General features: G+C 47.7%; 1 protein-coding gene across 6 annotated transcripts in view; it reads right to left on the bottom strand.

Moving 5' to 3' along the window:
* Positions 1-14,032, bottom strand: part of IGSF9B (immunoglobulin superfamily member 9B) — a 162,400-nt gene that overhangs the window by 113,514 nt on the left and 34,854 nt on the right. The gene's annotated exons all lie outside the window — the stretch shown is intronic.

The following is a 14,032-nucleotide window of genomic DNA, read 5'->3' on the forward strand; positions in this document are numbered from 1 at the left end:
GCAAGAGTGCGCCGCACGGAGAAAGAGGAACGCAGAAAGCTGCAAGAGAGCGCCGCACGGAGAAAGAGGAACGCAGAAAGCTGCAAGAGTGTGCCGCACAGAGAAAGAGGAACGTAAAAAACTGCAAGAGTGCGCCGCACAGAGAAAGTGGAACACGGAAAGCTGCAAAAGTGCGCCGCACGGAGAAAGAGGAACGCAGAAAACTGCAAGAGAGCGCCGCACAGATAAAGAGGAAGACAGAAAACTGCAAGAGAGCGCCGCACAGATAAAGAGGAAGGCAGAAAACTGCAAGAGAGCGCCGCACAGAGAAAGAGGAACGCAGAAAACTGCAAGAGCGCCGCACAGAGAAAGAGGAACGCAGAAAGCTGCAAGAGAGCGCCGCACAGAGAAAGAGGAACGCAGAAAACTGCAAGAGTGCGCCGCACGGAGAAAGAGGAACGCAGAAAACTGCAAGAGCGCCGCACAGAGAAAGAGGAACGCAGAAAGCTGCAAGAGAGCGCCGCACGGAGAAAGAGGAACGCAGAAAGCTGCAAGAGAGCGCCGCACGGAGAAAGAGGAACGCAGAAAGCTGCAAGAGTGTGCCGCACGGAGAAAGAGGAACGTAGAAAACTGCAAGAGTGCGCCGCACAGAGAAAGAGGAACACTGAAAACTGCAAAAGTGCGCCGCACAGAGAAAGAGGAACGCAGAAAACTGCAAGAGAGCGCCGCACAGAGAAAGAGGAACGCAGAAAACTGCAAGAGAGCGCCGCACAGAGAAAGAGGAACGCAGAAAACTGCAAGAGAGCGCCGCACAGAGAAAGAGGAACGCAGAAAACTGCAAGAGAGCGCCGCACAGAGAAAGAGGAACGCAGAAAACTGCAAGAGAGCGCCGCACAGAGAAAGAGGAACGCAGAAAACTGCAAGAGAGCGCCGCACAGAGAAAGAGGAACGCAGAAAACTGCAAGAGAGCGCCGCACAGAGAAAGAGGAACGCAGAAAACTGCAAGAGAGCGCCGCACAGAGAAAGAGGAACGCAGAAAACTGCAAGAGAGCGCCGCACAGAGAAAGAGGAAGGTAGAAAACTGCAAGAGAGCGCCGCACAGAGAAAGAGGAACGCAGAAAGCTGCAAGAGTGTGCCGCACAGAGAAAGAGGAAGGTAGAAAACTGCAAGAGTGCGCCGCACAGAGAAAGAGGAACGCAGAAAACTGCAAGAGAGCGCCGCACGGAGAAAGAGGAACGCAGAAAACTGCAAGAGAGCGCCGCACAGAGAAAGAGGAACGCAGAAAACTGCAAAAGTGCGCCGCACGGAGAAAGAGGAAAGCAGAAAACTGCAAGAGAGCACCGCACAGAGAAAGAGGAACGCAGAAAACTGCAAGAGAGCGCCGCACAGAGAAAGAGGAACGCAGAAAACTGCAAGAGAGCGCCGCACAGAGAAAGAGGAACGTAGAAAACTGCAAGAGTGCGCCGCACAGAGAAAGTGGAACACGGAAAGCTGCAAAAGTGCGCCGCACGGAGAAAGAGGAACGCAGAAAACTGCAAGAGAGCGCCGCACAGAGAAAGAGGAACGCAGAAAACTGCAAGAGAGCGCCGCACAGAGAAAGAGGAACGCAGAAAACTGCAAGAGAGCGCCGCACAGAGAAAGAGGAACGCAGAAAACTGCAAGAGAGCGCCGCACAGAGAAAGAGGAACGCAGAAAACTGCAAGAGAGCGCCGCACAGAGAAAGAGGAACGCAGAAAACTGCAAGAGAGCGCCGCACAGAGAAAGAGGAACGCAGAAAACTGCAAGAGAGCGCCGCACGGAGAAAGAGGAACGCAGAAAACTGCAAGAGAGCGCCGCACAGAGAAAGAGGAACGCAGAAAACTGCAAGAGAGCGCCGCACAGAGAAAGAGGAACGCAGAAAACTGCAAGAGAGCGCCGCACAGAGAAAGAGGAACGCAGAAAACTGCAAGAGAGCGCCGCACAGAGAAAGAGGAACGCAGAAAACTGCAAGAGAGCGCCGCACAGAGAAAGAGGAAGGTAGAAAACTGCAAGAGAGCGCCGCACAGAGAAAGAGGAACGCAGAAAGCTGCAAGAGTGTGCCGCACAGAGAAAGAGGAAGGTAGAAAACTGCAAGAGTGCGCCGCACAGAGAAAGAGGAACGCAGAAAACTGCAAGAGAGCGCCGCACGGAGAAAGAGGAACGCAGAAAACTGCAAGAGAGCGCCGCACAGAGAAAGAGGAACGCAGAAAACTGCAAGAGAGCGCCGCACGGAGAAAGAGGAACGCAGAAAACTGCAAGAGAGCGCCGCACGGAGAAAGGAACGCAGAAAACTGCAAGAGAGCGCCGCACAGAGAAAGAGGAACGCAGAAAACTGCAAGAGAGCGCCGCACAGAGAAAGAGGAACGCAGAAAACTGCAAGAGAGCGCCGCACAGAGAAAGAGGAACGCAGAAAACTGCAAGAGAGCGCCGCACAGAGAAAGAGGAACGCAGAAAACTGCAAGAGAGCGCCGCACAGAGAAAGAGGAAGGTAGAAAACTGCAAGAGAGCGCCGCACAGAGAAAGAGGAACGCAGAAAGCTGCAAGAGTGTGCCGCACAGAGAAAGAGGAAGGTAGAAAACTGCAAGAGTGCGCCGCACAGAGAAAGTGGAACACGGAAAGCTGCAAAAGTGCGCCGCACGGAGAAAGAGGAAAGCAGAAAACTGCAAGAGAGCGCCGCACAGAGAAAGAGGAACGTAGAAAACTGCAAGAGAGCGCCGCACAGAGAAAGAGGAACGTAGAAAACTGCAAGAGAGCGCCGCACAGAGAAAGAGGAACGCAGAAAACTGCAAGAGCGCCGCACAGAGAAAGTGGAACACAGAAATCTGCAAGAGTGTGCCGCACGGAGAAAGTAACGCAGAAAACTGCAAGAGAGCGCCGCACGGAGAAAGAGTAACGCAGAAAACTGCAAGAGAGCGCCGCACAGAGAAAGAGGAACACAGAAAACCACAAGAGAGCGCCGCACAGAGAAAATGGAACGCAGAAAGCCACAAGAGTGCGCCGCACTGAGTAAGAGGAATGCAGAAATCTGCAAGAGTGTGCTGCACGAAAAAAAGAACACAAAACCGCAGGAGAAGGCCACACAAAGAAAAAGGAATACAGAAAACCGTAAGAGTGGGTAGCACTGAGAAACGAACACATAAAACTGCAAGAGAGCGCTGCACAGAGAAAGAAGAACATAGAAAACAGCAAGACGCCGCAGGGAAAAAGAGAAACGCAGAAAACCCGCAGGAGAAGGCTACACGGAAAAAGAGTAACACACAACCACAACAGAGTGCTGCACGGAGAAAGAGGAACGCAGAAAACCGTAAGAGAGCGCCGCACAGAGAAAGAGGAACGCAGAAAACCGTAAGAGAGCATCACAATAAAAAACAAAAACAAAAGAGTGTTTAAGATTTTTATGGCTGAGAATACAGAAATAGCATTTGAGGAGTATAAAGATATCAATAGGAAATGTAAAAAAGAAAATCAAGCTACAAAATTAGCTACTGAAACAAAAATCGCCAAGGTCATTAAAAAAGATCCCAATTTTTTTTATAAATACATTAATGCCAAGAGGAAAACCAAGGATAGTATCGGCCCTTTAAAATATAACAAGTCAAAAAAACAAAACAAAAAAAGACAAAAAAAAAGGCTGAGATATTAAACAGGCACTTCTCATCAGTGTTCACCAAGGAACTAATTGTTCCAGGGATCATTCAATAAGTCAAAAATCAAAGTTCACCACCCGATAAATTAATTTAACAGAAGAAGTACGCATGCGTCTGAGTAAATTAAACATTGACAAATCCCCCAGGCCAGACGGCATTCATCCACGAATATGTAGCTCAGTAATTGACAGACCGCTGTATCTCATCTTCTTAGACTCTTGTAACAGGGTTGGAGGATTGCTGATGTGGTACAGATATTTAAGAAAGGTAAGAGGGTTGGATCCAGGCAACTACCGTCCGGTAAGGCGACATCAGGGGTGTGCGAGGTGAGCGAGCATTTTAACACTAGTAGTCCCAGAGAAGGGTCATTTAACATTTCTACCATTGAAACCCTAAGGAGCTCGAAATTCCTGGGACTTCTAGTGTTAAGAGATTACATACAAAAATATATTGCAGTTATATAATAACTGACAGGCAGCATGGATTCATGGGAGATAAGTCGTGTCTAACCAACATGTTGGGTTCTATGAGGGGGAAAATCAGATCTGGATATTGGTAATGCAGCCGAGGGGGATTTAGCTGGACTTTGTAAAGGCATTTGATACTGTACCACATAATAGCCTTATACTAAAGCTCCAGAAGCCACGACCAGGGGAAACTATATGCAGATAGGAAACAAAGTCGTCATAAATGGTACATTCTCCATATGGGCTATAGGCAGCAGTGGGGGCTGCAGGGATCTATACTGGGAACCAGTGGGTTCTGTACTGGGAGCAGTGGGGACCGCAGGGATCTGTGCTAAGACCGATTCTTTTTAATCTCTTTATTAATGATCTTGTGGATGGGATTGATAGTAAAGTCTCAGTCTTTGCTGATGACACCAAACTATGTAGGAGATTAAAATCGGACATTGATACAATATTCGAGAACGATCTGGATAAGATGTTGGAATAGGCAGACACTTGGCAAATAAGATATAATGGTAATCAATGTAAAGTAATGCCCCGAGGACAGAGTAATCCTATAGCTGAGTATACATTAAATGGAAGTAACCACCGCACTACAGAACAGGAGAAAGAGCGGGGGATTCTGGGTACAAGTAACTGAGCAGCAGCTCTCAATGTCAGGCAGCAGCTGCAAAAGCAAATAAGATTTTAGGATGTACAAAAAGATTAGATCCAGTGATCCCAACGTATTGTTACCCCTCTATAAATCACATCTGGAATATGGGATACAGTTTTGGGCTTCGTATTGTAAAAAGGACATTCAGAAGTTACAGTCAGTTCAAAGGCAACAGATTATTACAAGGAATGGAGGCCGCCCGTACGATAAGTAATGGAGGCTGCCCGTATGAGGAGTATTGCAGGCTGCCCGTACGATAAGTAATGGAGGCTGCCCGTATGATGAGTAATTGAGGCCACCTGTATGATACAGTCATATGAAAAAGTTTGGGCACCCCTATTAATGTTACCCTTTTTTCTTTATAACAATTTGGGTTTTTGCTATTTCAGTTTCATATATCTAATAACTGATTGACTGAGGAATATTTCTGGATTGAAATGAGGTTTATTGTACTAACAGAAAATGTGCAATCCACATTTAAACAAAATTTGACCGGTGCAAAAGTATGGGCACCTCAACATAAAAGTGACATTAATATTTTGTAGATCCTCCTTTTGCAGAAATCACAGCCTCTAGTCGCTTCCGGTAGCTTTTAATGAGTTCCTGGATCCTGGATGAAAGTAGATTTGACCATTCCTGTTTAAAAAAACAATTCCAGTTCAGTTAAGTTTGATGGTCGCCGAGCATGGACAGCAGCTTCACATCATCCCACAGATTTTCAATGATATTCAGGTCTGGGGACTGGGATGGCCATTCCAGAACATTGTAATTGTTCCTCTGCATGAATGCCTGAGTAGATTTGGAGCGGTGTTTTGGATCATTGTCTTGCTGAAATATCCGTCCCCTGCGTAACTTCAACTTCGTCACTGATTCTTGCACATTATTGTCAAGAATCTGCTGATAGTGAGTTGAATCCATGCGACCCTCAAGTTTAACAAGATTCCCGGTGCCGGCATTGGCCACACAGCCCCAAAGCATGATGGAACCTGCACCAAATTTTACTGTGGGTAGCAAGTGCTTTTCTTGGAATGCCGTGTTTTTTGCCTCCATGCATAACGCCTTTTTGTATGACCAAACAACTCAATCTTTGCTTCATCAGTCCACAGGACCTTCTTCCAAAATGTAACTGGCTTGTCCAAATGTGCTTTTGCATACCTCAGGCGACTGTTTGTGGCGTGCTTGCAGAAACGGCTTCTTTCGCATCACTTTCCCATACAGCTTCTCCTTGTGCAACGTGCACTGCATTGTTGACCGATGCACATTGACACCATCTGCAGCAAGATGATGCTGCAGGTCTTTGGAGGTGGTCTGTGGATTGTCCTTGACTGTTGTCACCATTCTTCTTCTCTGCCTTTCTGATATTTTTCTTGGCCTGCCACTTCTGGGCTTAACAAGAACTGTACCTGTGTTCTTCCATTTCCTTACTATGTTCCTCACAGTGGAAACTGACAGTTTAAATCTCTGAGACAACTTTTAGTACCTTCCTCTGAACAACTATGTGCAATAATCTTTGTTTTCAGATCATTTGAGAGTTGTTTTGAGGAGCCCATGATGCCACTCTTCATAAGAGATTCAAATAGGAGAGCAACTTGCAAGTGGCCACCTTAAATACCTTTTCTCATGATTGGATACACCTGCCTATGAAGCTCAAAGCTCAATGAGGTGACAAAACCAATTTAGTGCTTTAGTAAGTCAGTAAAAAGTAGTTAGGAGTGTTCATATCAAGAAATTGATAAGGGTGCCCATACTTTTGCACCGGTCAAATTTAGTTTAAATGCGGATTGCACATTTTCTGTTAGTACAATAAACCTCATTTCAATCCAGAAATATTACTCAGTCCATCAGTTATTAGATATATGAAACTGAAATAGCAAAAACCCAAATTGTTATAAAGAAAAAAGGTTAACACTAATAGGGGTGCCCAAACTTTTTCATATGACTAAGTAATGGAGGCCGCCTGTACGATGAGTAATGGAGGCCGCCCATATGATAAGTAATGGAGGCTGCCCGTATGAGGAGAAATGGAGGCCGCACGTATGATGAGAGGTGGGAAGAAAAAAAAAAAAGACGTGTCAGAGGAGATGTCATTTATATGTATAAATACATGTGTGGTCAATATAAAGGACGGCACAGGACTTCTTCCTTCTAAAGACCATACTAAGGACCAGGGGCACTCACTGCGAATGGAAGAAAAGAGATTCCAGCAGCTACATAGGAAAGGGTTCTTTAGATGGACGGAAGGTGAACTAGATGGACCGGGGGGTTTATTTTCAACCTATGTAATGGAGAAAGAGTAATGCACAAAACCGCAAGACAGCGCCGCAACAAGAAAGAGGAACACACAAAACCGCAAGAGAGCACCGCACAAAGAAAGAGGAACGCAGAAAACCGCAAGAGAGCACCGCACAAAGAAAGAGGAACACACAAAACCGCAAGAAAGCAACGCACAAAAAAAGAGGAACGCAGAAAACCGCAAGAGAGCACCGCACAAAGAAAGAGGAATGCAGAAAACCGCAAGAGAGCACCGCACAAAGAGGAACACACAAAACCTCAAGAGAGCACCGCACAAAGAAAGAGGAACACACGTTACGTCATTTTGGAATTTCGGGTGCATTTATTACTGCCCTGAAAAGTCTATATTCATGCCCCTCAGCCTCGGTCAAGCTTCCTTATGCCACATCTCAACCTTTTCAGATACATAATGGCACTCGTCAGGGATGCCCTTTGTCCCCCCTTCTCTTTGTTATGTGCATTGAGCCGTTGGCTGCTGCTATTCGTATTGACCCTAATATACATGGAGTAATGGTGCGAGACAAAGAGTTTAAGCTATCTTTATATGCGGACGATGTCTTATTGATATTGTCCCAGCCACATATCACTCTCCCGAACTTGCATACCCTATTACTGCAATTTGGAAGGTTATCAGGGTATAAGGTCAACCAGAGCAAAACGGAGGCTTTGCCTCTTAATATTCCACAGGGGCGGGTTTCCTCCTTACAAGAAAACTACAATTATAAAATGGAAAAATATATCCTTGACATATCTGGGGATAAAATTAACATCTCAGTATAAGCTCTTATATCAACATAACTATCCTAGCTTATTCACTGAACTAAAAAGACTCCTACTCAATTGGAACAAGCTCCCACTGTCTTTACTCGGAAGAATCTCTGCGGTCAAAATGTCTGTTTTGCCAAAGCTACTTTATTTATTTGAGACCCTTCCGGTGTGTGTACCATACAGAGAGTTACGCAATATACAGTCCATTATACTTCAATTCGTTTGGGCCCATAAGAGACATAGAATTAAAAAAATGACTTTGCTAGACAGTAAACTGAGAGGAGGTTTGGGGGTCCCTGATATTACTAAGTACTACTGGGCAGTACATCTACGTTACATCCCTGCATGGTCTAACCGCAGTGCCTTCTCTAGATGGATGGAAATAGAGAAGTTATGGCTAGCCCCAATACACCCCAACTCTTACCTATGGGGTACCTCATCTAACAAGCCTGACCCACATACTTTAGGCCCCATAGCTTTCACCAAGAGGATCTGGGATTGCTGTATAAAAAAGTTTCCACTTAAATCTGAACACTCTCCGTTGACTTCCTTTCTTTTTAACCCCAGGATGCCAGACGGTATGCAGGGTACAGCGACTAAGACATGGTTTGACAGGAAGCTCTTTTGTTTCGCGGACATAGTGGACGCGCACTCCAGGACCCTTCTTCCCAACGCCACCATATCTGCTAGATTTAACCTCCCTGGCAGATCCCAGTATCGGTACCTACAAGTTCGACACCTGATGCACTCCCTCTTTTCCTCCCTGGAAGTCTCTTCTCCTACACTTTTTGAAAGATTATGCAGAGTTGGGGCCTCTACTAAAGGCCTTATCTCGGACATATATCGCATTTTAACTACCCTCTACCCAGAAGACAAGCCGATTCATACATATATTAGCAAATGGGAAGACTTTCTTGGTGAGACCATTCCCCTATGTGTGTGGAGACGCATCTGGGATACGGCCTCAAAAACTTCCTCATGTTATGTTTATAAGGAAAATCAGTACAAATTACTCATGTATTGGTATCACACCCCATCACTACTACATAAGCTAAATCCAGCCTTACCCGATAATTGTTGGAGATGTGAGGCTGCGGGAGGGGACATACCGCACATATTCTGGGTATGCCCCAATATCCAGAGCTTCTGGAAGTTGGTGCAATCTCTTATTTACAGAGTAACTAATCTCCAGATACCCCTGGATCCTAAGTTCTATTTATTAAATGTCCCACCTGTCCAGTTGGGGAGGAGAGTGAAGCAGTTACTGCTACATATAACCACAGCAGCCAGGTGTCTAATTGCCCATAATTGGAGGTTAGCCCATCCGCCCTCACTTAATGATCTCAATTCGCGAATCCAAGATGTGAAGAGGATGGAGTATTTGTCAGCCATGTCAAATAACACGGTGGATCACTTTGAGGGTGTTTGGTCACTCTGGGACACTCATTGGACCAATAATGAACAATAGCTCGGCATGGCTTGGATGGAAGTCTGATATACTCACCCTCCCTACTCTGTTCCCTCCCTATGTTTCCCCGTCTAGTATTGTATGTCTTGTCACATCCCCGGTTTCTAATCTATCAGTGGAAAATAAGATATCTGCCCTGATTAATGGTTTAAAGTTACTGCTCACATGCTTGTGGGACATGTCTACATATTATTCTATGTTTGCTTTGAAAAATGTAATAAAATAATCAGTTAAAAAAAAAGAAAGAGGAACACACAAAACCGCAAGAGAGCACCGCACAAAGAAAGAGGAACACACTAAACCGCAAGACAGCGCCGCACAAAGAAAGAGGAACACACAAAACCACAAGAGAGCAACGCACAAAGAAAGAGGAACACACAAAACCGCAAGAGAGCACCGCACAAAGAAAGAGGAACACACAAAACCGCAAGAGAGCACCGCACAAAGAAAGAGGAACACACAAAACCGCAAGAGAGCACCGCACAAAGAAAGAGGAACACACAAAACCGCAAGAGAGCACCGCACAAAGAAAGAGGAACACACAAAACCACAAGAGAGCACCGCACAAAGAAAGAGGAACACACAAAACTACAAGAGTCACACAGAGGAATGCAGAAAACCACAAGACAGCACCGCACAAAGAAAGAGGAACACACAAAACCGCAAGACAGCACCGCACAAAGAAAGAGGAACACACAAAACCACAAGAGTCACACAGAGAGGAATGCAGAAAACCGCAATAGAGCACCGCACAGAGAAAGAGGATGGCATAAAAGAGCAAGAGCACCACACGGAGAAAGAAGATGGCACACAACAGCAAGAGGGCACCGCACAGAAGAATAATGACGCAGAAAACCGCAAGAGAGGGCCGCACGGAGAAATAACGCACAAAACAGCAAGAGTGCTGCACAGAAAACGCACAAAGCCGCAAGACACAGCTGCACGGAGAAAGAGCAGAGCACAAAACAGCAAGAGAGCGTCACATGGAGAAATAAGAACGCACAAAACCGAAGGAGAGCGCCGCACTGAGAAAGAGGAACACACAAAACTGCAAGAGAAGGCCGCACAGAAAGACGATAATTACTTACCGGTAATTGGATTTTCCAGAGCCATGACAGCACCGTCCATAAAAGTGTATCCGCCCTCAGAAACAGGAAACCTTTCTGAAATAAAAGGGGCGGCACCTCTCCAAAGCCCCAGTGTGTTTTTACAACCTTAGAGGTAACCGCCTTATTAACAGACATATCCATCACCAAACAGGAGAAAACCCCATTGTGCTGGATGGTGGGAATTCGCACGTGCTGTCATGGCTCTGGAAAATACAATTACCGTTAAGTAATTATCGCCTTGTCCCTTCACATAACAGCACCATACATGAGAGAGTAAAATAGAAGAAATTTAGGGTGGGACCACCACAGAGAAGGGAATTTTGTTTACTTACCGTAAATTCCTTTTCTTCTAGCTCCAATTGGGAGACCCAGACACTTGGGTGTATAGCTATGCCTCCGGAGGCCACACAAAGTATTACACTAAACGTGTAAAGCCCCTCCCCTTCTGCCTATACACCCCCCGTGCCTCACGGGCTCCTCAGTTTTGGTGCAAAAGCAAGAAGGAGGAAAAAGTTATAAATTGGTTTAAAGTAAATTCAATCCGAAGGAATATCGGAGAACTGAAACCATTCAACATGAACAACATGTGTACACAAAAAAACAGGGGCGGGTGCTGGGTCTCCCAATTGGAGCTAGAAGAAAAGGAATTTACGGTAAGTAAACAAAATTCCCTTCTTCTTTGTCGCTCCATTGGTAGACCCAGACACTTGGGACGTCCAAAAGCAGTCCCTGGGTGGGTAAATAATACCTCATAATAGAGCCGTAAACGGCTCCGTCCTACAGGTGGGCAACCGCCGCCTGAAGGACTCGCCTACCTAGGCTGGCATCTGCCGCAGCATAGGTATGCACCTGATAGTGTTTCGTGAAAGTGTGCAGGCTCGACCAGGTAGCTGCCTGACACACCTGCTGAGCCGTAGCCTGGTGCCGCAAGGCCCAGGACGCTCCCACGGCCCTGGTAGAATGGGCCTTCAGCCCTGAGGGAACCGGAAGCCCTGAGGAACGATAAGCTTCGAGAATTGGTTCCTTAATCCACCGAGCCAGGGTTGATTTGGAAGCTTGTGTCCCTTTACGCTGGCCAGCGACAAGGACAAAGAGTGCATCCGAGCGGCGCAGGGGCGCCGTACGAGAAATGTAGAATCTAAGTGCTCTCACTAGATCTAACAAGTGCAAATCCTTTTCACATTGGTGAACTGGATGAGGACAAAAAGAGGGTAAGGAGATATCCTGATTGAGATGGAAAGGGGATACCACCTTAGGGAGAAATTCTGGAACCGGACGCAGAACCACCTTGTCCTGGTGAAACACCAGGAAAGGGGCTTTGCAAGACAACGCTGCTAGCTCAGACACTCTCCGAAGTGAAGTGACTGCTACTAGGAAAACCACTTTCTGCGAAAGACGTGAGAGAGAGATATCCCTCATTGGCTCGAACGGTGGTTTCTGAAGAACCATCAGCACCCTGTTCAAATCCCAGGGTTCTAACGGACGCTTGTAAGGGGGGACGATGTGACAAACCCCCTGCAGGAACGTGCGTACCTGTGGAAGTCTGGCTAGGCGCTTCTGAAAAAACACAGAGAGCGCAGAGACTTGTCCCTTAAGGGAGCCGAGCGACAAACCCTTTTCCAAACCGGATTGAAGGAAGGACAGAAAAGTGGGCAAGGTAAATGGCCAGGGAGAACAACCCTGAGCAGAGCACCATGACAGGAAAATTTTCCAGGTCCTGTGGTAGATCTTGGCGGACGTTGGTTTCCTAGCCTGTCTCATAGTGGCAATGACCTCTTGAGATAATCCTGAAGACGCTAGGATCCAGGACTCAATGGCCACACAGTCAGGTTGAGGGCCGCAGAATTCAGATGGAAAAACGGCCCTTGAGACAGCAAGTCTGGTCGGTCTGGTAGTGCCCACGGTTGACCGACCGTGAGATGCCACAGATCCGGGTACCACGACCTCCTCGGCCAGTCTGGAGCGACGAGGATGGCGCGGCGGCAGTCGGCCCTGATCTTGAGTAACACTCTGGGCAACAGTGCCAGAGGAGGAAACACATAAGGGAGTTGAAACTGCGACCAATCCTGAACTAAGGCGTCTGCCGCCAGAGCTCTGTGATCTTGAGACCGTGCCATGAATGTCGGGACCTTGTTGTTGTGCCGGGACGCCATTAGGTCGACGTCCGGCATGCCCCAGCGGCGACAGATCTCCTGAAACACGTCCGGGTGAAGGGACCATTCCCCTGCGTCCATGCCCTGGCGACTGAGAAAGTCTGCTTCCCAGTTTTCTACGCCCGGGATGTGAACTGCGGATATGGTGGAAGCTGTGGCTTCCACCCACAGCAGAATCCGCCGGACTTCCTGGAAGGCTTGCCGACTGCGTGTCCCGCCTTGGTGGTTGATGTATGCCACCGCTGTGGAGTTGTCCGACTGAATTCGGATCTGCTTGCCTTCCAGCCACGGCTGGAACGCCTTTAGGGCAAGATACACTGCCCTTATCTCCAGAACATTGATCTGAAGGGAGGACTCTGTCTGAGTCCAAGTACCCTTAGCCGTGTGGTGGAGAAAGACCGCTCCCCACCCTGACAGGCTCGCGTCCGTCATGACCACTGCCCAGGATGGGGGCAGGAAGGATTTCCCCTTCGACAGAGAAGTGGGGAGAAGCCACCACTGAAGGGAAGCTTTGGCTGCCCGAGAAAGGGAGACGTTCCGGTTGAGGGACGTCGACTTCCTGTCCCATTTGCGGAGAATGTCCCATTGAAGTGGGCGCAGATGAAACTGCGCAAAAGGAACTGCCTCCATTGCTGCCACCATCTTCCCTAGGAAGTGCATGAGGCGCCTCAGGGGGTGTGACTGACCTTGAAGGAGAGATTGCACCCCTGTCTGTAGTGAACGCTGTTTGTTCAGCGGAAGCCTCACTATCGCTGAGAGAGTATGAAACTCCATGCCAAGATATGTCAGTGATTGGGCCGGTGTCAGATTTGACTTTGGAAAATTGATGATCCACCCGAAACTCTGGAGAGTGTCCAGAGCAATGTTCAGGCTGTGTTGGCATGCCTCTTGAGAGGGTGCCTTGACAAGTAGATCGTCTAAGTAAGGGATCACCGAGTGTCCCTGAGAGTGTAGGATTGCCACCACTGTTGCCATGACCTTGGTGAAGACCCGTGGGGCCAAAAGGCAGTGCCACGAACTGTAGGTGTTCGTCCCCTATGGCGAAACGCAGGAAGCGCTGATGCTCTGGTGCAATCGGTACGTGGAGATAAGCATCTTTGATGTCGATTGATGCTAGGAAATCTCCTTGGGACATTGAGGCGATGACGGAGCGGAGCGATTCCATCCGGAACCGCCTGGTTCTCACATGCTTGTTGAGCAGTTTTAGGTCCAGAACGGGACGGAAGGATCCATCCTTTTTTGGCACCACGAATAAGTTGGAGTAAAAACCGTGACCCCGTTGCTGAAGAGGAACAGGGATCACCACTCCTTCCGCCTTCAGGGTGCCCACCGCCTGCAGAAGAGCCTCGGCTCTGTCGGGGGGCGGAGATGTTCTGAAGAAACGCGTCGGAGGACGAGAGCTGAACTCTATCCTGTATCCTTGAGATAGAATGTCTCTCACCCATCGGTCTTTTACTTGTGGCAGCCAGGTGTCGC

Source organism: Anomaloglossus baeobatrachus, chromosome 11 (assembly GCF_048569485.1).
Source record: "Anomaloglossus baeobatrachus isolate aAnoBae1 chromosome 11, aAnoBae1.hap1, whole genome shotgun sequence".
Lineage (NCBI taxonomy): Eukaryota > Metazoa > Chordata > Amphibia > Anura > Aromobatidae > Anomaloglossus > Anomaloglossus baeobatrachus.